Raw genomic sequence first — 20,513 nt, 5'->3', positions numbered from 1 at the left:
CAGGACCTAACTTGTACCTGTTAATTTATGTGCACACTTTGAAAAAAAACAAAAACTGTCAGACCTTTATGTATACAAAACCCGGGCAACTTTATAATGAGCTTTAAAATCCACCCTTAATGGGTCAAGTTTGCCACAGTCCACACTGGGAAAAGGTCAGTGGGTATTTTTCACGCGCAAAATCCGCACCGGGTTTAGAAGAGAAAGCGCACGTGTGCTTTCGCACACGTGCGCGGGTACAGCCTTTTCGAGTGCTTTTTGTAGACTCAAATATACAGAGCACGTGCATTTATTTTCCGCCCCTGACCTAAACAGGCCTCCGGGACCGCCTTCCGCGCGTTGTACATCGAGAGGCTCACAGATGGCCGAGCCACGCAGGTAAATCGTAATTTTCCCGACCACAAGGCTTGGAAATTATCCTCGCGTTTCTTTCATCGCCAAGCCACTTTATCAGCTTTGTTTCTCTTTCATGTAACCCCCTTCCGTCGGTAAGGGTAGTTAATTTGCTCCCAGTTCTCACTACAGAGCTCTGTATTACAGTAATGCATTGCGCGGTAACTCTGATCAGAGAACGCTGGAGCTGCTGCCCCCACCTTCGGTCCCTTGCTTGGACCCTCCTCTTCTCAAACTAAAATAAAAACTGCCAACTCTTCTCCAACTTCACTGCCATTCTTCCAGAGCTTGCCCGCCACGCAAATGTTTGTTTGTCTGTGTATGGAACTCTATTTAATTGATTTCTAAGTACAGAAAGAAATCAAACTAACCATTCCTCTCGCCTAAGAATGCATTTAGGTGACAATAACAATAAGGGATATTTTGTTAGAGTCTTGCCAATTAAGAGCTAATGGTATTTGATTAGCTTTTTAAGACTGAAATTACACCACTTTTTTTATTGCCACAGGCCCTGTTAGGCTCAAATCTAATTAATGTGAGCAATAACAATGCAATTTGCACAAATCAAAACAATGCCTGGTGCTGCTCCCTATGGGCACGATTGGTGAAGCTTTTTCCCCGTAGACCCAGCCTTCGGAAACCGGTCCCAGATGTTGTAAACCTCCGTCTGCTCTGATCGCACCTTCCCAGCAGACCCGGGCGTCCTCAGTGCGCACTCAGGCCGAGCCCCGCCCACTCCTCCTGTCCGGCCGAGCCCCGCCCACTCCCCCTGCCCGGCTTCCCATTGCGCCTCTTTGCAGACGAAACCCTGTGTGAGGGGAGCCGCTGTCCAGGGCTCTCTGACTTCATTTAGAACATGACAATTCCTCAACTTCAGTGCACTTTTCACGAAAATCAAAATAAATAAAGTACACAGGATCAACTAAGGTTTCTGAGGAATATTTTACATTCTCCTCCAAACCACTAAAGAAAACCGATCCAATTACACTCAAACATTTTTTTAAAAAGCCACATAGATCTCCGATCATCTGAAACGAGCGTCACGTTAGGAGCTAACCATCTACCTTCTGAACAAATGATTTCTTGCGAAAACGTGGAATGAAAATTTCAGTACCAGCCGCCACTTTTTGTCTTTCCCACTGAGAAAAATCTGCCGACTGCTTTCATTTACTCAGATTACAATAAATTCTCAGACCAAACACACAATCCCTGATATTGACGAAGGTCCCTTCATCTCCCACGGGGAGGTTTAAATCAGTAAGGTCACAGTCATTTCTTCAGAAAAACACTTACTGTGTCAAACACCTTATTGCAAAAACCATATTTGGAGCTCCAGTTTCAATAGCAAACTTAGGGATCTCGCTGGCCCCGCACCCACAGCCTCTGGGTGTGGCCCCTGCCCAGGGGCCTGCGCGGGGGCTCCCTGACGCTCTGCCTCGGTGACGTCGCTCATCTTCTCCAGGGGGGGGGGAGACTTTGTAGTGCTCTGCTTGTCCCCTTCCCACCAAACCCAGCCTTGCCCCCTCCCCATTTTTACAATGGTTCTGGCATCCTTGTCCGGGGGGGGGGGGGGGGGGAACAAATAAATGCGACATGAAGAGCAGGGCTGAGACCAGCAATTCATTTCCCTCAGGACAGCAAAAGGCTTTTGGTGACTATTGAGATGTGAAGCAGTGACCTGGAGGTGAAAGCTCTGTAACCCCTGAGCCATGGAGCCCCACCACCCCCACAGTGACAGGATTCAATCTGACTTTTCAGATGTTGTTTTCATGGGCAGAAGAGGGTGGGTGTTAGTCTGTGTCATGACACTACCTGTTTCTCCTGTAAAAGCAGCTTCTATGCACTGAGATAGTCTGTCACAAATTACATTTTCTAAAACAAGATGCAACAATCATCTGTGAAAGATCGGCATTTCTTTGCCATGCAGACTTAGCAGTTTTCTAATTAGGCTTTTAGCTAATTATAGTGAACAGTGCTTTCAGATAAATCTCACAGCAAAGGGATGGCTTGCACTAAAAGGCCCAGATATCCTCTGAGACACAGAGTGCTGGTGCCTTAGAAAACGGGCAAAATTCTCCTGAGTGAAATGACTCACTCACCCAGCCTGCGGCTGGACAGGCTCAGGATAGTACACTGGTGAGCGGCATAACAGAGGCTCCTGAGGGAGCAGCCCTGCAGGACATGCAATGAAGCCTCAACCAGCTGCAGGAGATGGTCCGCAGGGCTCCAGGTGACAGCCCGCAGCCAGGCATGTCAAGTGATGGTCTGCCTAGCTGCAGGAGACAGTCTGCAGGGCCTCATCTGACAGCTCCCAAGCTGCAGGAGAGAGCCTGCGTCCCTGGAGCAGGAAGCCCGCTGTCAGAAGAAAGCAGGACTTATTTCCACAGCTGGATGAAACAGTTGAATGCCTCCTAGTTTTAGCTGACTAATCCGCATGTGGACATTCCTGTTCCCTACACGGAGGCGTGCGGAGCACATGATTTGCTCAGTGGCTTCGTGAATTCCATGCACCCCATTAACTTTCTCTGATTCGGACTCCTGCATTTCCCATGGATTCCAAGGGTGGGGTGACCATCTGCAAGCGCTGGGGGTTGCAGAGAGCCCTTGTTTTTCCTTGCCAGGCTTGGCTACCCAAACGCACCTGCTTCAGAAATGAGCAGCCCAGGGTCAGCAGCGGGCACAGAGACGCATCCAGTTTCTGCCGGTCAGGGCACACTGAGGCAGAGGTCACACAGGCAAGGCACACGGTTCAGCAGAGCCAATTAAAAATGCATTCAAATCGTTTATTTTTTTTTTCCACTGTCTGGCCATTTTATTTAACTGCGTGTTAATGAGACTGCTATTAAGCAATACAGGGAAACAAGTAAAATGTCACTTTTGTATGGCACATACATGGGTAATGAGTAATCAAAGCACAAGGCCATGAAGGATGAGTACAACTTACACGATCACCTACGTAAGAATTATTAGCATCATTTCCTATCTTGTCACATTCTTTGGGGCAGTGTAAGCTCCTTTGGGACATCGTGCTCTTATTGGTGGTGCAGTGTGCATTCAGGTTAGCAATCATAAAGTGCTTCAGGCACTGGTTCTTTGCAATCCCGACTGCTGTAATGCTCTATATGCTGGTCTCCCCCATACTGCTCTAAGACCTTTACAGTTAGCTTCCTGACACTTGTCTGGCGCCAAGTTTCGTGACCACATTATCTTTCGTCCTGGCTGATCTGCACTGGCTTCCCATTAAGGGGAGAATTATGTATAAGGTGGCAGTTATCCTCTTCAAGCTTCTCAATACCGATCATCTCAGCTGGGTGAGCTCTGTTTTAAAAAATTACAGGACATCACATGCCTTGAGATCTGCCCAGAAAAATGTCCTTGAGGTGAAGCTCGTCTATTTTAACATCACGCGCAATAGGGCCTTCTTTGTTGCAGGCCCTAGTTTGTGGTACTCCCTCCCAGATGAGATTAGCTAAGAGCCTTGTGTCAAGTCCTTTAAGAGGGCTATAAAAACTTTGTTATTTAAGAATGCTTATGCAGATGTACAGTTTGTTTATTTATTTTGTATTTAGATTGTTGATTTTGTTTGAATGTTATTTGATTATGTGATCTTGTTTTATCTATATTTTTATTGCAAACCTCTCCAAAATGTATGATGTAGCAGCATCCAAATTTTAATAAACCATAAACTACAGAGTAAATGATGGCAGATAAAGACCAAATTGTCCATCAGGGTGCCCAGATATTTCTGTGCAAACAGCTAAGGATATATCCCAGCTGCCAACCATAGAAACCTGACCATTTGTAGGATACCATTCCTTATCCAAGTCCATTTATGTTGACTTCCACTTGGGTAGATGAGCAAACATCCCAAATTTAATTCAACATCCAAGTCCTCCCACCTCCCATGTCTTCACCACCAAGTTTTGGAGTAGTCCAGACAGCTACCAAATCTGGTGAGGCTGTTACCTGAACATGTGGCCTCCTATGTCACGGTGGCCTTGCTGGATGCCCTTTGCCACAGATTTCTAGGAAATGCTAGTCTGCAGGTTCTCACCTGGCTGGCTGGTCTGCAGTGACTTTCCAATGGTCACAAGCATCACCGACAGATGGAGGATTTGAACCCAGGTCCCCTGGCTCCCAGTCCATTATGCAAACCATTACATCACCTGCTTTCTCATAAAAAGTATTTATTGACTGGCAAGTCAATTAAGTGGAAAGTCTTGTTTTCAACTGGGTCCCAGAAGTAGCTGATAAATTTGATTTGTTCAAGGTCACACAGCATCAATGGCAAAGTAGAGTCTTGAATTCATGTCCCACAATGGCTTCTGTATCATAATCCAGTGTTTATATCATGAGCCCAGCTCTCCTCCATTGGTAAATGAGAAATAATGCTCCTTTGGTATGTCAGCATCTTTTCGGTGTTGATTAATGCAGCAGGCATTCTTTGGAGAGATTGTTGTCTTTTGGGGGTCATTGGTGCGGTGTGCCCTCCTTGGCATATCAATGTGTTTTCAACATTTCCGGTGCACTATGACCTCCTTTGGTAAATTGGCACTTTTTCAGTGATATTGATGCAGTGTGCACTCTTCTAGTATATCAGTTCCCAGAACAGTCACTGGAGAGAATAGCACCCCAGGAAAAAGATGTGTTCTGCGCTCCCCCTTCCCTTTTAAAAAAAAATATAAGAGCATAAGAAATACCATGCTGGGTCAGAGCTACGTCTATCGAGCCCAGCATCCTGTCTTCAACACTGGCCAGTCTGGGTCACAGACACCCAGCAGATTCCAAAACGTAGACCTATTTCTTGTTTCCCACTCCTAGGGATAGCACTGACTTTCCCTAATCTACCTGGCTAATGATTTTTTAAGGACTTTTCCTCTGCAAATTTGTCCAAATCTCTTTTAAATCACACTACGCTCACCACATTGACCACGTCCTCTGGCAACAGATTCCAGAGCTCGATAGTGAGTTGAGTGAAAAAGTACGTTCCATGATTTGTTTTAAATCTGCTGGTTGTTAGTTTCATGGAGTGTCCCTTTGGTAGGGATGCTCGTTCATCACATCCATTTAGGTGGGTAAGCGCATACTCTCCATGTTCACACGTGTACGAGAAAGTCAGTGAGGTACATGCGTACCCATTGAAACAGATGTAACCAATGCACATCCTTATAATTTATTTTAGTATTATTTGAAAGGGCAAATTACCATCTTTTATTTATCTGGTGCTTTTGGGCTTGCAGACTGACTCAAAAGGGGTAACATGGTCACCACCCCCTCTCCTTGGCTTGGCACCCAGGGCGGTCATCCCTCTTGCAAATTTTCAATGATATCGGTACAGTATGTACCTCTCTGGTAAATCAGGGCCTTTCTGGTATTTTCATTCCAGTGCGTGTATTCTTTTTTTTGGGTAGAGAAAGGCAAAAGAGAGAAAAGTGAAAGGAAAAATTAAATGTTATTTAATCCATTGAAGATTCTGAATTGCCCTTTAATAACTGGCAGACGCATGAATTAATTTCCGTTGGCATTTGCTGTCTCTGAACCAAAACTGCATGCAATTCATTCCTGCCTGCAGTGTGAGAACAGTTAGTGGTTAAGATCTTACTCAATTCTTGGCTGTTTGTGGAAATGTTCTCCCTAGTTGTGGAGCCTTTGTAAGCTTGATGGGGGCCAGCGAGGAATCAGTTACTCATCCTAGAACATAAGAACATAAGAAAATGCCATACTGGGTCAGACCAAGGGTCCATCAAGCCCAGCATCCTGTTTCCAACAGTGGCCAAACCAGGCTACAAATACCTGGCAAGTACCCAAACATTAGATAAATCACAAACATTACTGTAATAGCAGTTTATGGATTTTTTCCTCTAGGAACTTATCCAAACCTTTTTTAAACCCAGTTACACTAACTGCTGTAACCACATCCTTTGGCAATGAATTCCAGAGCTTAATTATGCGCTGAGTGAAAAAGAATTTTCTTCAATTTGTTTTAAATGAGCTACTTGCTAACTTCATGGAGTGCCCCCTGGTCCTTCTGTTATCTGAGAGAGAGTAAATAACCAATTTACATTAACTTGTTCAAGTTTTTTCATGATTTTGTAGACCGTTTCATATCCCCCCTCAGTCGTCTCTTCTCCAAACTGAACAAGCCCTAACTTAACTTCTTTAGCCTTTCCTCATAGGGCAGCCGTTCCATGCCCCTTATCATTTTGGTCGCCTTTCTCTGCACTTTCTCCAATGCAGCGATATCCTTTTTGAGATATGGTGACCAGAATTGCACATAGTATTCAAGGTGTGGTCTCACCATGGAGTGATACAGAGGTATTATGATATCCTCCATTTTATTTTCCATTCCCTTCCTAATAATTCCTAACATTCTGTTTGCTTTTTTGATTGCCACTGCACACTGGGCTGACAGTTTCAATGTATTTACCCACTATGATGCCTAGATCTCTTTCCTGGGTGGTAACTAAATCACTATTCTCTTCCCCAACGCACAAGGGATTTCTACCTATAAAGATTCAATTTTGCATTTAGTCTCATGCAGGATCTTTATCCTGTTGGACTCTATGCCATCCCGGACATAAAGCGCCACACCGCCTCCCGGGTGCTCCTCTCTGTCATTGCGATATAATTTGTACCACAGTATAGCACTATCCCATTGGTTATCCTCCTTCCACCATGTCTCTGAGATGCCAGTTAAGTCTATGTCATCATTCACTACTATACATTCTAATTCTCCCATCTTACTTCTTAGACTTCTGGCATTAGCATACAGACATTTCAAAGTGTGTTTTGTTTGTATTTACATTCTGCTTTTCAGTTGACAGGGATAAATCTTTTACGTCAGGTGAGTTTTTAATTATAGGCACTTGGATTACTTTTCTTATTATTGGAACCTCACTGTTGGGATGCCCTAATTCTAATGCATTATTAGTATCCTTTGAAGATACCTCCTTCCGAACCATGCGCTGCTGAGCGACTGTTGGCTTTCCCCTTTGTTCTAGTTTAAAAGCTGCTCTATCTCCTTTTTAAAAATTAGCGCCAGCAGTCGGGTTCCACCGTGGTTAAGATGGAGCCCATCCCTTTGGAAAAGACTCCCCCTTCCCCAAAAGGTTACCCAGTTCCTAACAAAACTGAATCCCTCTTTCTTGCACCATCATCTCATCCACTCATTGAGACTCCGGAGCTCTTCCTGCATTTCAGAGAATGCTACCCTGGAAGTTTTGGATTTCAGCTTTCTACTTAAGAGCTTAAATTTGGCTTCCAGAACCTCCCTCCCACATTTTCCTATGTCATTGGTACCCACATGTACCATGACAGCCGGCTCCTCCCCAGCACTGTCTAAAATCCTATCTAGGTGACGCATCAGGTCCACCACTTTCACACCAGGCAGGCAAGTTACCAGGTGATCCTCATGCCCACCAGCCACCCAGCTATCTACATTCCTAATAGTCGAATCACCAACTATGACAGGTGACCTAACTCTTCCCTCCTTGGCAGTAGCCCTGGGAGACACATCCTAGCTAGATTAAACACTCATCCTATAAAAAAAACCAATCCTCATGACCAGTTGTAGGGTGCTAGAGGTCTGTATCCCCAGGTCATGACAATATGTATACAGTATTATCGGATCCTCCTGTAATCTCTCTTTTCCACAGTGAAATCCAAGTCTTTCCAGTCTTTGCAGACATAAACTCTCTTTTCTTCTTACAAACTGTTGTACTTTAAGTCTCATCGATGTCTTTCTGATAGAAAGAAGCTCTAAATGATACATTACAGAAAAGCCTTAAAGCGTTACATAGTAGCAAGAGCACCTCCCTTTTCTTACTGCCATTCATCCTTTTCAGGTACCCTCAGACCTTCAGGGCATTGCCGGCAGCCACATGACCCCAGAGTCTTTTTAAGTGCACTGTCTGTATGCCCAAGTCTTTTTCTGATTCAGGTATTCCTAGAACTGCTCCCCCCCATATCACATGACCTCACCTGGCGTCTAGGGTTGGGTGCACCACTTCTGATTCAACCTGAACCCTATGAGAAAGGAGGAGGTTTGGATAACCATTCAGATGATCACAGGCTATGAATGGGATCAGACAAAGCTGAACCTCGTGGGACTGGAGTTCAGCCTCCAATACTCAATCAATTTGGATCTCTTTGACTGCCATCTTCTTCCTGCTCCTCTCATTGCCCCCTCACACACACTTCCTGTTGTTTTCTTGGTTATCTTTCCCCTTATTGTTGCTCTCCCGACCTGTCCTTATCTCTCTAACTCAGGGGTAGGCAACTCCGGTCCTCGAGTGCCGCAAACCAGTCGAGTTTTCAGGATATCCACAACGAATATGTAAGAAATGCATCTGCAGGCAATGGAGTCTGAGCATGCAAATGCCTCTCATGAATATTCAGTGTGAATATCTTGAAAACCCAACTGACTTGTGGCACATGAGGACTGGGTTTGCCTACCCTCATCCTAGCCTTTTCTCTCTTGATGTTCCTGTCCTCTTCTCGTCCCTGCTGCCCTGAGTCTCCTTCCTCTCCTTGCTGGTGCTCTCTCCAGTCTCCTGTCCCCTCTCTCTAGCCTCTTTTTTCTCATCTTACTGCTGCTCTTCTCCACCTCCAGTCCCCATGCCATCCCCACTCTCCCTCATTTCCTTTCTGTCCTCGCCTTCTTCTTTCCACCCTCCTCATAATGCTTTGCCCCATCTCCTCTTCCTTCTATTGCTTCTCCTGCCACTGATACCCCCATTCTCATGCTGTCTTCTCTGCTTCCTCTCCCCCCCCCCCCACACACTGTTTTCTAATAGCAACACATATGTAATGTTCTTGTATAGTGTTTCTATCTAAAGTGGTTTAAAGATACATTTTGCAAGCATCATTAGCTGTAATACATAATCAGAAGTCATAGTAACATAGTGGATGATGTCAGATAAAGACCAAAAAGGTCCAGAAAGACGAACTGATAATGGTGAAATCTGAACCAAGAACCTTCAGGTTTGTACCACTGCTGCAGAATGATTAGAGAGCAAAGCAATCCATCCAACTTGCACAGATCTCTTGCAATTACCATGTAAAGAAGGAGGCTGCTTTTGTATTACTCCTGGGCGCACAGCAAGGGGACCTGTAGATGATTATGCTATAAGGCTCAGCCATTGTTCTTACCCATGACTCATTCATTTCTACTGTACAGCATTCATGTATTTGCATTTTAATTCATTGTGGACCCTGGGCACAAAATCATTAACAGGGCAATTTTCAGACAGCCAGTTTGCCTGGTTAAATAGAAATGGCTATGAAAATTGTCTTTTTAGGACTCATTCTGGTAACCTTTAAATTCTTTTGACCCCTCCATGTACACATTTATTGACTCTCAATATCTCTAACACCTATGAGGACTCAGCTTTTGCTAATTGATACTGGCTCGTGTTCCACTTCTCATCAACTGAAGACACCTGCATTGCAAATTTATTTATTTATTTATTTATTTAAGGATTTTTATATACCGGGGTCCGTAAGAAACATCACCTCGGTTTACATTCAAACATTAATTCAGCAAAGAGCTTTACAATATAACATAATAACTGTATGAATATAAGACTAATTATAACTTTGTAAAAAAAAAAAAAAATTAATATAAGAGTGTCTGTAGAAATATTCAGAAAGGTATATAATAGAACTCAGTTTATTGATAGAAGGCTTTTTTGAATAGCCAGGTTTTTAAGTTTTGTTTAAATTTTTTGTGGCAAAGTTCCTGGCGTAATTCAGAGGGCATAGTATTCCATATTGTGGATCCAGCAATGATGAAAGAACGTTCTTTTGTAGTCGAAATTTGAGCTCCCTACACTTCCTCAGGAGTAAAATTGCTGCCGTACTTGATCCTTGCTGTCATATCTGAAGAAGGAACTCGTGTAATCATGAAAGCTGGTACACATTGCCTTTGGATAATTTGTACATTGGTCCAATAACCAATATCACAAACTGGCAAAGAATCCAGTTTCCTCCAGCAGCAATAGGACTTCAAGGCACAGTTCATTCCACTTTGCTCCTCACACACTGTACTTCAGAAAAAAAACCTACAATCATTCCTACCCTCTTAAAATAATAGAAAGGCTTTCAAATTAGGACTGTTCTTTGGGCATACAAGTGGCCTAGGTAGCCTATGCCAGTTGATTGAGAGGGTGGGCTATAAGGAGGAATATCAACTGGAGGACCATTGCCAGGCTAAACAGCACCCCAGCTGGTTAGGGACGAAGCTAACTTTAGTCATCTAGAATGACAATAATGTGCGCTGGCACCCCAGGCAGCTGTCTGCCTCTTCGGATGTCCATGACTGACCGGATCCACTTTATCTGGACAGGCTGAACCAATTCTTATTTACCATGGCACTGCTCAAACTATCCAGATGAAATGCATTCAATTGGGTCACCCTAGTTAAGTCCAGAGCTCTACTAGCCATGGTTGGTCCTGGAGAAGACTGGATTCTTTGCAGTCTGTGATACTTCATATTGGACCAAGTCAAGAATTATCCAAAGCTGTTGTACATGAGCCTTTGAGACCATATGAGTCTTCTGGAAAAATCCTTTGAGTTACTCAGAAACTCTGAAATCACAAACACATCATCACCAGTGCAAGTTACCCCCATGCTTATTTGTTATCACAGACTGTACAGTTCAATGATGGAGTTGCATCAACAGAATGAAGGGTTATTGGTTAAGGGTAGAAACTGCAAGCCACCCCCATCTATCTTATTTTATTCCCCTCCTCTAGCCTCACCTAAGTCCCAAATGTGGAATCACAGCTGCAGGCTGAGCTGTGTGTATTGTGGCCCGTCTCCAGTTTCTCCCCACATGCTGCCTGCAGTGTGTGTGCTCCAACTTGACTCCTGCAGGTTTCCTGAAGGGAGAGTGGGTGGAGCTGTAAATAGGTCCAGAGTGTTTTAGTATTTCCCTGAAGACCAAGAATTGATACAAATTCCCTGAGTCTCTGAGTGAAATCCAGAGAGTTTCCAGGTATGACAATCACCCAGTCAGCCATACACATATGCACTTTTTGTTCACCACCAGCAGCCCTCAGCATGAATATATTTACTCCTATTGAAGGCTGGAATCAGCTTGCCAGCTCCCATTTTAAACTCTGGGGACTCTTTTACCACTTGTAATCTTTGTTCCTACTTTTCACCAATGGTAGAAGTGGCACCTTGTCAGGGCTCCCATATAGATCACTTGTGATCTCACATCTCACCACTTATGATTGAGTTCTTCCACTTACCTGAATGCCACTCCAATGCTACTGACAACAGTCTGGACTCGATGCCAGACCTGCTGCTTCCTAGCAATGCCAGGGGTTATAGAGTGCTCCCCATGTAGCTGTGAGAAGAATGAGGTCATCTCATGACCAAAGACTTCTTCCCTAAGATGAAAGTTGGCCTTGTAGGGTTTCCTGTCCTTTCTGAACGTAGTTCACTGCTTGCCAGTAGTCGGTGCAGCCTCTGTTTCCCTTTAGTTCCTAAAGTCTCAGAGCTGGCCTGGGTCTTGGCCACTGGAATCTATGGGCCAGTCTTGAGAAATCACGGTCCCCTGGGCTGATCGCTGTCCCCAGAAGTGATGTCCTGGATGTTTCCTCCATCTCCCTGTGCATTTATTCCATAGCAAGTAAAGGTGGGACATGTGTAACTATATCTCTTATATGTAGTCAATGATGGTGTTAGTTCATTGATAGCCATCTGATTGCTAGGTAAAGCCTGTAGATGCTTGTGTGCACAGCAAGTTACTTACCTTCCCTCTGCAATGTGCTTATTAGATCGCACAAGAGTGTCCATGACCAGAGACATCATTAAAGATGTCCCTTTCCCAATAGTTAGATTAGGTTTTTATTTCTCTTCCAGTCTGTAGCTTTGAGGATTTTGATCCCAATAGCATTTCCAAGGCTTTTTGGCTGCCTATGGAATTAGTCTGTGTCAGTGGTTTGGAGCATATTTAAATGAGTCAGCCTGGTAACTGAAGTGCAGACTTCCTTTGCCAAATTCTAACTTTGTTGATGTGGTGGGATAATGAGGGTCGTGTATGGTAAGAAAGTTGATAATAGGATTACAAGGGGGATTTAAAAGCTGCAATGAAGAGAGTTTATTTGTGTTTTCCCCCCAGATACATAAGGCCTCTGAGCTGTGCTGATTTTAATCACATAAAGGAAGTAATTTGTTTTAATCACTGAAACCAATGAGTAACTTTTGCCAGAAATTTTTCTAGGTCCTGAATTGTGGGTGAATCAAGCTCCATGTGATAATGGAATTAGAATCATTTACTATTTGAGGGGTTCAAACTGGACCTTCTGCTTTAGGACACAACAAATAATTGTACCAATTAACTCTAGGTTTTGCTAATGAGGGAGAAAACTGCAATCATTGTATTTCTGTGGCTGTGTTAATTGCTTGTCTCTGAAGCATTGGGAGCTCACTGTTCTGCACTCAGTCTTATTGTTTGCATGTGGAGGTTCCTATCCATCTAACATTTTGTGCAGTTCTTATCCTCCCTTGGTAAGCGAGGGAATAATTGTACCGAAGGTACTTGTATGCATTAATTAACGAAGCAGTCCAGAATAATGCTACCAAACTTGTGTAAAGTCTGGAATATAAGCCCTATGAAATGAGACATGTGTACCTAAATATGTACCCCCTAGAGGAAAGGAGAGAGAGGAGATTTGACAACAGTCTCTGAGATACTTCATAGGTATAAATGATGCAGAGAGAGAACATATTTGTTAATGAAAAGAGAGCTCTAGAGCAAGAGTTTATAATGTGCAACTCAAAGAAGGCAGAGAGAAGTAAAATAAGAAATTGCTTCTTCATGAACAGGGACACATGGAATGGCCTCCTAGTAACAATAAATCAATAAAGCATGGGATCTGCACAAATGTATTTCTTTATTTAAAATAGTTCTAGTTCGCTGATCTACCATTCTCAGCAGATTATGGGTCATGCATAAAATCATACAAAATATTATGTTGAGGAATATATAAAACACCAAGAGACGACAAAGGAACAAAACCAACTCAAAACAAAACAACAAAGTGAATACTGCTGGCTGAGGGATGAAGGACCAAGTCTGGGGTTTGTCCTCATGTAGAGAAGGCCAGAGAGAACAGATGTGCCTTTAACATCTTTCTAAACCTAAGCAAATCTGTTTTGGCTCTTATATTTTCCAGTGGCTCATTCCATAGGGCTGGGCCAGGAATGTTAAAAATACACTCTCCGGACTCAACCAGATGTGCCTGCTTGAGAGGGGGGACTACTAAGAGATGTTATGAGGATGAGTGTAGAGACCGTGTAGGACAGTATCCCTAGATGCGAAGATGTGAGAGTAAAGTCAGAGTTCTGGTAGGGCTCTAGGGTACTGCATCCAGAATGAACAGACTACATAGGTCTTGGGGTGCTAATCTGTCATTGTTTTCTAGGTTTCCATAACCCAGCCCACACCCACTCTTGGAAAACATCTCAGGTTAGTTTACGTACAAGAACGGGAACATCCTAATCCCAAAGACCTGTCGGGAGAGTGCAGCTGGGCAAGCCGACACTGACCGCATACACACAGTCTCTTTTCAACTGTTAAAGAAAGCCAAGCCATTTTGCACGATGGCTACAAGGAATAAATAGAAAGAAGTAGGAGCTCGCCTACTAGCCAAGAGGGGAAAAGGTGAGAAGAAATGACATTTTAATTAACAGATGCATGTCTACAATTATTTCATACCCGTAAAAGTTCATGCAGCTATGTTCAAGCGTTACCCCCTTTTGTGACCTTCCTCTGTGATGACATAACAGTTTGTCCAATGCGCAGGAAATGCACATGGTGCCATCTGAAAGGGACACATACTCAGTAAGGGATAATGAGGGGAGGCTGTTAGCCAAACCAAGCAACATATGAGCAAGCCTGAGCTTGAAGCTATCAAGTTGTGATTTATGGGGTACATTTTCAAAAGCCTAGCTTAAACCTATGCAAGTAAAATAAGGAGTTAGGCATACATTATGGATGTTCAGGAGCCTAGAAGTAAATTCATGCTCCAGTTCGACTCCTGCAGGCTTCCTGAAGGGGGAGTGGCTGGAGCTGTAAATAGGTCTGGAGCCTGTCCACAGGCATATTAAGGACTTATATACACAAAGGGAGCAATAATCAAAGCTGCCTACATTGGTGCAGACTCCACAGACACTTTTAATTTCACAGGTTTTCCCTTTAATTATTTTTCCAAAGAATCTACCCATAGAGATTGCCCCTGCTCTCTCTCAGGCCGATGCAGTCTCACCTGTCGTGCACATCCACTTCTCCGTTGCTGTATTTAAATGAGCAGCCGTGTTAAAAAAGATGCGCTAGGTAGAAATTGTGTGTCCCTAGTGCTCAAAAGCATTGGGCGCTCAGGAGCTGTGGATATGCGCATGCCAGGAAAACGGGTGCTCAATATGAGCATCTGTTTTCTCGCCCCACAGCTGATTTACATGCATAATAAACAAATAATATCATTGCCCTGGAGCATGTATATTGTGCATGTACATTGTGCGCCCAGAAACGTTTTTTTGTTTTTGGTTATCAACCCATTACATTTTCATTTTATTTTCATTTCCTCAAGCAGTAGATCTTAGTATCGCAGTATTTTTGTTTTTTTCATGCGCTCTTGGCTTACGGTAGGACTTAACACCAGCTCCGGGACTGGTGTTAAATTTGCCTTGTTTAAAAGGGTGCGTTGGGTGACCAGCATTTTTTTTCCTCATCTACATGGCATTTACATGTGATGAAAATATATTACATCGTATTAGCTACACATTTGTTTGGACACACATTTTGGACATGCTAATCCCCTTTTGCATTGGGTAATAGTCAGATGCACGTCCAAAACGTGCATCTGACCATGCATTATCCTGTACACTAGGCTGAGCGCACTTTATTGCATCGGCCCCTCTGAGGGGCAGTTTGTCCATTGGAAACAATGTGTGTGATTTGATTATGCAAAATTATGCTCACTGCACCAATCTCCAGCACCTTCCCGCCTTTTCACTCTGCACCGTTGACCAGTGCAGACCTGCTGACCAGTGGACAGGTTGGGCAGTCATGAAAGCTCCAATTTCCATAGGTAAAATGTTGTTTCAGTAAGGCCCTCAAAATGAATTTTTCACAAAATTGTGAATTTATCGAAGAGCATCCTGTTTTTGCACGTTATTTTGCACTTTTGAAACATATTTTGCACATATTTAGACACACAGCAACTTGAGTTTCAAATTCAGCTTGTGTTGCTTCCTTATGCTTGAAAATCAGATTTGGTTTTGTGCGAGAGTAAACTTAGGCAGGAAACTCTACAGGTAGGCACGGCCCTGGGTCAGCATGGCACAAAAGATAGAGTTGATGAGGGAATAACAGATGCTGGTCAGGCATGCCAGCACGCTCCCTTTCACCTGGGACTGTTCTAGTTTTTATCCCATTGTAGCCCTGCCTTCCTTAGAGACTACAAATTCGTAGGTGCACTGGATTGGGACCAAGACTGGCACAGCCTACCCCTTATGGATATGTTTTTGAAGACTCTACTTAAAGGAGAGGCAAATTGTCTATAATATTGGTAGGAGAGGGAAAGAAGAGAAATGGAGAAATGTGGAACAAGCAAAGCTGGATATAAGAACATAAGAAAATGCCATACTGGGTCAGACCAAGGGTCCATCAAGCCCAGCATCCTGTTTCCAACAGTGGCCAATCCAGGCCATAAGAACCTGGCAAGTACCCAAAAACTAAGTCTCTTCCATGTAACCATTGCTAATGGCAGTGGCTATTCTCTAAGTGAACTTAATAGCAGGTAATGGACTTCTCCTCCAAGAACTTATCCAATCCTTTTTTAAACACAGCTATACTAACTGCACGAACCACATTCTCTGGCAACAAATTCCAAAGTTTAATTGTGCGTTGAGTAAAAAAGAACTTTCTCCGATTAGTTTTAAATGTGCCCCATGCTAACTTCATGGAGTGTCCCCTAGTCTTTCTACTATCCGAAAGAGTAAATAACCGATTCACATCTACCCGTTCTAGACCTCTCATGATTTTAAACACCTCTATCATATCCCCCCTCAGTCGTCTCTTCTCCAAGCTGAAAAGTCCTAACCTCTTTAGTCTTTCCTCATAGGGGAGTTGTTCCATTCCCCTTATCATTTTGGTAGCCCTTCTCTGTACCTTCTCCATCGCAATTATATCTTTTTTGAGATGCGGCGACCAGAATTGTACACAGTATTCAAGGTGCGGTCTCACCATGGAGCGATACAGAGGCATTATGACATTTTCCGTTTTATTCATCATTCCTTTTCTAATAATTCCCAACATTCTGTTTGCTTTTTTGACTGCCGCAGCACACTGAACCGACGATTTCAATGTGTTATCCACTATAGGCGAGGTCCTTTTATGAATATCCAAGGTCTGTTCTATAGAAAGTATAAAGAACATATTCAGTTAGACGAGAAGAAGTAGTGCATGCGTTTTATTTTGCTAGTTAGCCTCTCTATCAAACTATTAGTTTTGGTGTTGGTTATTGGTACCCTACAGGGAAACCAAGTTCCCTAGAATGAGATGGAGGGGAGAGAGAGAGAGAGAGAAGGTCAATGTAAGTATTGTTCACTGATTTTTTTTTTTGGAAGAGTCCATAACTTTGCTGTGATGATAACTTTGCTGGGTATAAACAAAACAAGTTATACCTGCATTTCTGAAATCACACTAAGCAAGTATATACTTAGGTCATTGACCGTGTCCTTACAATTGCTAATCTAGGAACCTGAGACTTTGGAATAGAAAAGCCTTTTGTTTTCATGCATACGAAGAACCTTTCAGGTACAACAAACACACCAACCAGTTCCAAATTTACAGAAGGAGAGAGCCAAGGAAGGCTCTGGATATCTCATATGTGCTGACGTACTTCAGCATCCCACCCACAGTTATTACTGTACCAGCATCTGACTGACTCCGTCAAGATGCTTATTTATGCAGTGGATTTTTATCTGAATAAAATATCTGTGTTCTTTGGTCATTGGGAAAAGCAAGAGAGGAGGCTCTAATTTGATGTTTCTTATTAAAGAACTGTAGCATATGATCTCAGAGAATGGTGTGATTAGAAACGCAGATAACCTCTTCCCCAAATTCAGCTCATAGCAATTACTTGGTCATATTTCTCCCATGACCTTTAACATTTATACATCTCAACACTAATGGCTCGCCTATAAGTTTGGAAACCCAAGTATCTCTGGGAATGGACTTGGGTACCAGCCCGACCAAATATAAATGGGACCTATTAATAACAGGACACCTTATTCTCTGTTTTGATCTACTGAAATAGATTGAAAAGTAAGGTTTCCTGACTGCATACGAGTCTATGGTAGTTCCGTCAGCCCAGCTTTGGTAGGTAACACTTATGTGGAGGTGAGTGGCTCATCCTCACCATTCCTTTCCTGTTATACAGAGTCATTTATCTGGTGTCACCAACATCTGAACTTGGAGACAGGGAACACAATGACAACAACATGATTTCCGATCAGAACAAGAGGGAGAAGCTAAAAATGCTTGCAACACTTCAGTAATCTCCCTGCCTCGTTTCAAGATGCTCCAAACTGGTTACACAGTCCAACTCCATAGCAATCATTGTGGGGAGAGGTTAACAGAAAGGATGAATATCTATTACTTATACACATTGTTTTATTTGTGTTACTGATCTTTTCAATAAAAAGTTTAAGCATTAAAATGTTTTGGTATATATATTCAAAGTGGAAAAGTGTAGACTATGTTTTTCGGTACTCTTTGTGGTCATTTTGGGAGTACAAAGCCACTGTAAATAATGAAACATTGAATAAGATTTCTTTCAATGTTCATGGTATCAACAATCCAGTCAAAAGAACTAAGTCATGAATGTATTTAAAATCACTTCATCTTGGTAAGGCATTATTACAGAAAATCCACTTGATAACTGATGTTAAAAGAGCACGTGCAATTTTAACAAATATGTGTGGGGAAGGTTGACGGCTGAGGGGGCATATGATTGACCTCCATAAAACCATGAGTGGAATAGAGCGGGAAAATGTGATTCCATTATTTACTTTTTCAAATAATACAAAAACTTGGAGACACTGTGTGAAGTTAGTAAATAGCATGTTTATAACAAAGCCTTTTTCATGCAATACACAATTGAGCTCTGGAATTCATTGCCGGAAGATGTGGTAAAGCCAGCTAGTATTTGGACAAGTTCTTGAAGGAGAAGTCCATAAACTGTTATTAACAGATAGACTTAGGAAAAGTCACTACTTATTCCTGGGCGTAAGCAGCATGGGATCTGTCTACTATTTGGGATCTTGCCAGGTACTTGTGACCTGAACTGGCCACTATTGGAAACAGATTACTGGGCTTGATAGACCTTCGTTCTGACCCAGTATGGCAAATCTTGTGGGTGTTTTTTTTTCTTTTTATTTATCAATTTTCTCAAATGATTACAAAGTACACACTTTGCACAGAAAACAGAAACATTATAGATAAGAAATTAAATCAATTACAATGGAAATAAACATCTTAATTTCCTAGACCACAATACGTTGGGAGTGGATACAGAAGTTCAATTCAGCAAATTAGGAGCTAATTTAGGAAAATATTAATAAACCAGTCACGGTGATAACTCCAACCTAATACTTTCACTCCTGAGCAATAGGGCTTACCTGCGGAGAGGAGGAAGAGGGCATTCTTTTCCGAGAGTCTAGAAACATCTTTAATTGTTCAGGAAAAAAATAAACATACACTTCATCATTCAATTTCAAAATGAGGTCTCGGGCATGGGGGGGGGGGGGGGGGAATTCACTATTAATACATCAGGAACAACGATGGATATGTAGGCTGAAAACTGCCCATCCGTATGGTTTAAACAAAGAAGTGGAATGGCATTTCTGTTAAGCTGGTTTAGTTGGTGGACATGATTGTGTCTGTATATATTGTCTGAATTGGTGGAGGCTGGTTTTAAAAGTGAGATTTCTACTGATTGATTGGCCATTTCATAAAGGTAACATTGACATGTTTCAACCGCCACCATGCTGTGAATGGACTGGTTGCATTATATGAGAAGGTGGGAGGTGTACCCTGTTTTTCAGTTCTAATATGACAGTAGTTTAAGTCTTTTTTTTTCTAATGATATGTTTCTTTGTGTTTTTGTTTAGATAACTTGACCCCTGAGGAAAACAGGTTATCTTGTCGAAACATGGGCTTATGTCGAGCATGTTAAGAATACATAGAAATATTTGGTGTTGAGCAGTGAATTTTTGAAAAAGCTAAGTATTATTTGTTCTACTACATGGGGATTGTTTTGAGGAATATTTATAAGAAATTACTTATGCATAACATATTTCGGTGAACTGGCAAATGATAAATCATTTTGAAAATGCCTGAAGCCCATTGCAAGGCAAGAGGCATCAGATAAATCTTAGTACTTTGGTAATTCTGAGGCCATGTTCGTTGTAAGTATTTTTAAGGAGAGATTTAGTGAGTTTTGTGACTTTTCACCTCTTTTTCTATTGATTATTTAGCTTGTCGCATACATGAAGGGGGACAACGCTATTCCTAGCATACATGAAGGGGGACAATGCTATTCCTAGCATTCTCCTGTTGTTGTTTAGGTGCCTCTCAATAGAAATTTTAAATGCGAAGTCATTGGGGAAAGTGTGACATTCTGAAACCGCTACAGTAAAACCCTAGAGAAGTCTATCAGGATCAAAAAATCACATCTGCTACATCCGGAGACCTGAAGCCAAACGAAAACCTGATTAGCCAAAGAAACATTTTCATTGTGCGACCTGGGTCCAGAGTCATGGAAACCATTCAGGCATCTCTCAAGGATTAATTAATAAGGGTAGTACAAAGAGGAGATAAGCGGTATGCATGCAGTACATGCCAAAACATTCTCCATAGAGGCACCATCTTCTAATCAGCAAGCCTAGGGATGTGCTGTTGTTTGAAAACGGCAGGCAAACAACACAACTCGTTTAGCTCTGCATCATGTTGCATTGGCAATGACGCAAAAGCCAGCAAAATTGTGCTTCATTTCATTTTTTTTTATTTTTTATTTTAGTACACTAAAATGACTTAACACGT

General features: G+C 42.5%; 1 long non-coding RNA gene across 1 annotated transcript; it reads left to right on the top strand.

Annotated features, from left to right (window-relative positions):
• Positions 1-312: 312 nt before the first annotated feature.
• On the top strand, positions 313-19,767 carry LOC115074572. Its single transcript, XR_003852279.1, has 3 exons — positions 313-378; positions 13,831-14,069; positions 19,583-19,767. It is a non-coding gene; the product is annotated as an uncharacterized LOC115074572 (long non-coding RNA).
• The last annotated feature ends 746 nt before the right edge of the window (positions 19,768-20,513 follow it).

This window comes from Rhinatrema bivittatum, chromosome 12 (genome assembly GCF_901001135.1).
Source record: "Rhinatrema bivittatum chromosome 12, aRhiBiv1.1, whole genome shotgun sequence".
Lineage (NCBI taxonomy): Eukaryota > Metazoa > Chordata > Amphibia > Gymnophiona > Rhinatrematidae > Rhinatrema > Rhinatrema bivittatum.
The sequence above is the reverse complement of the archived record's forward strand: the minus strand, read 5'-3'. Positions and strand labels throughout refer to the sequence as shown.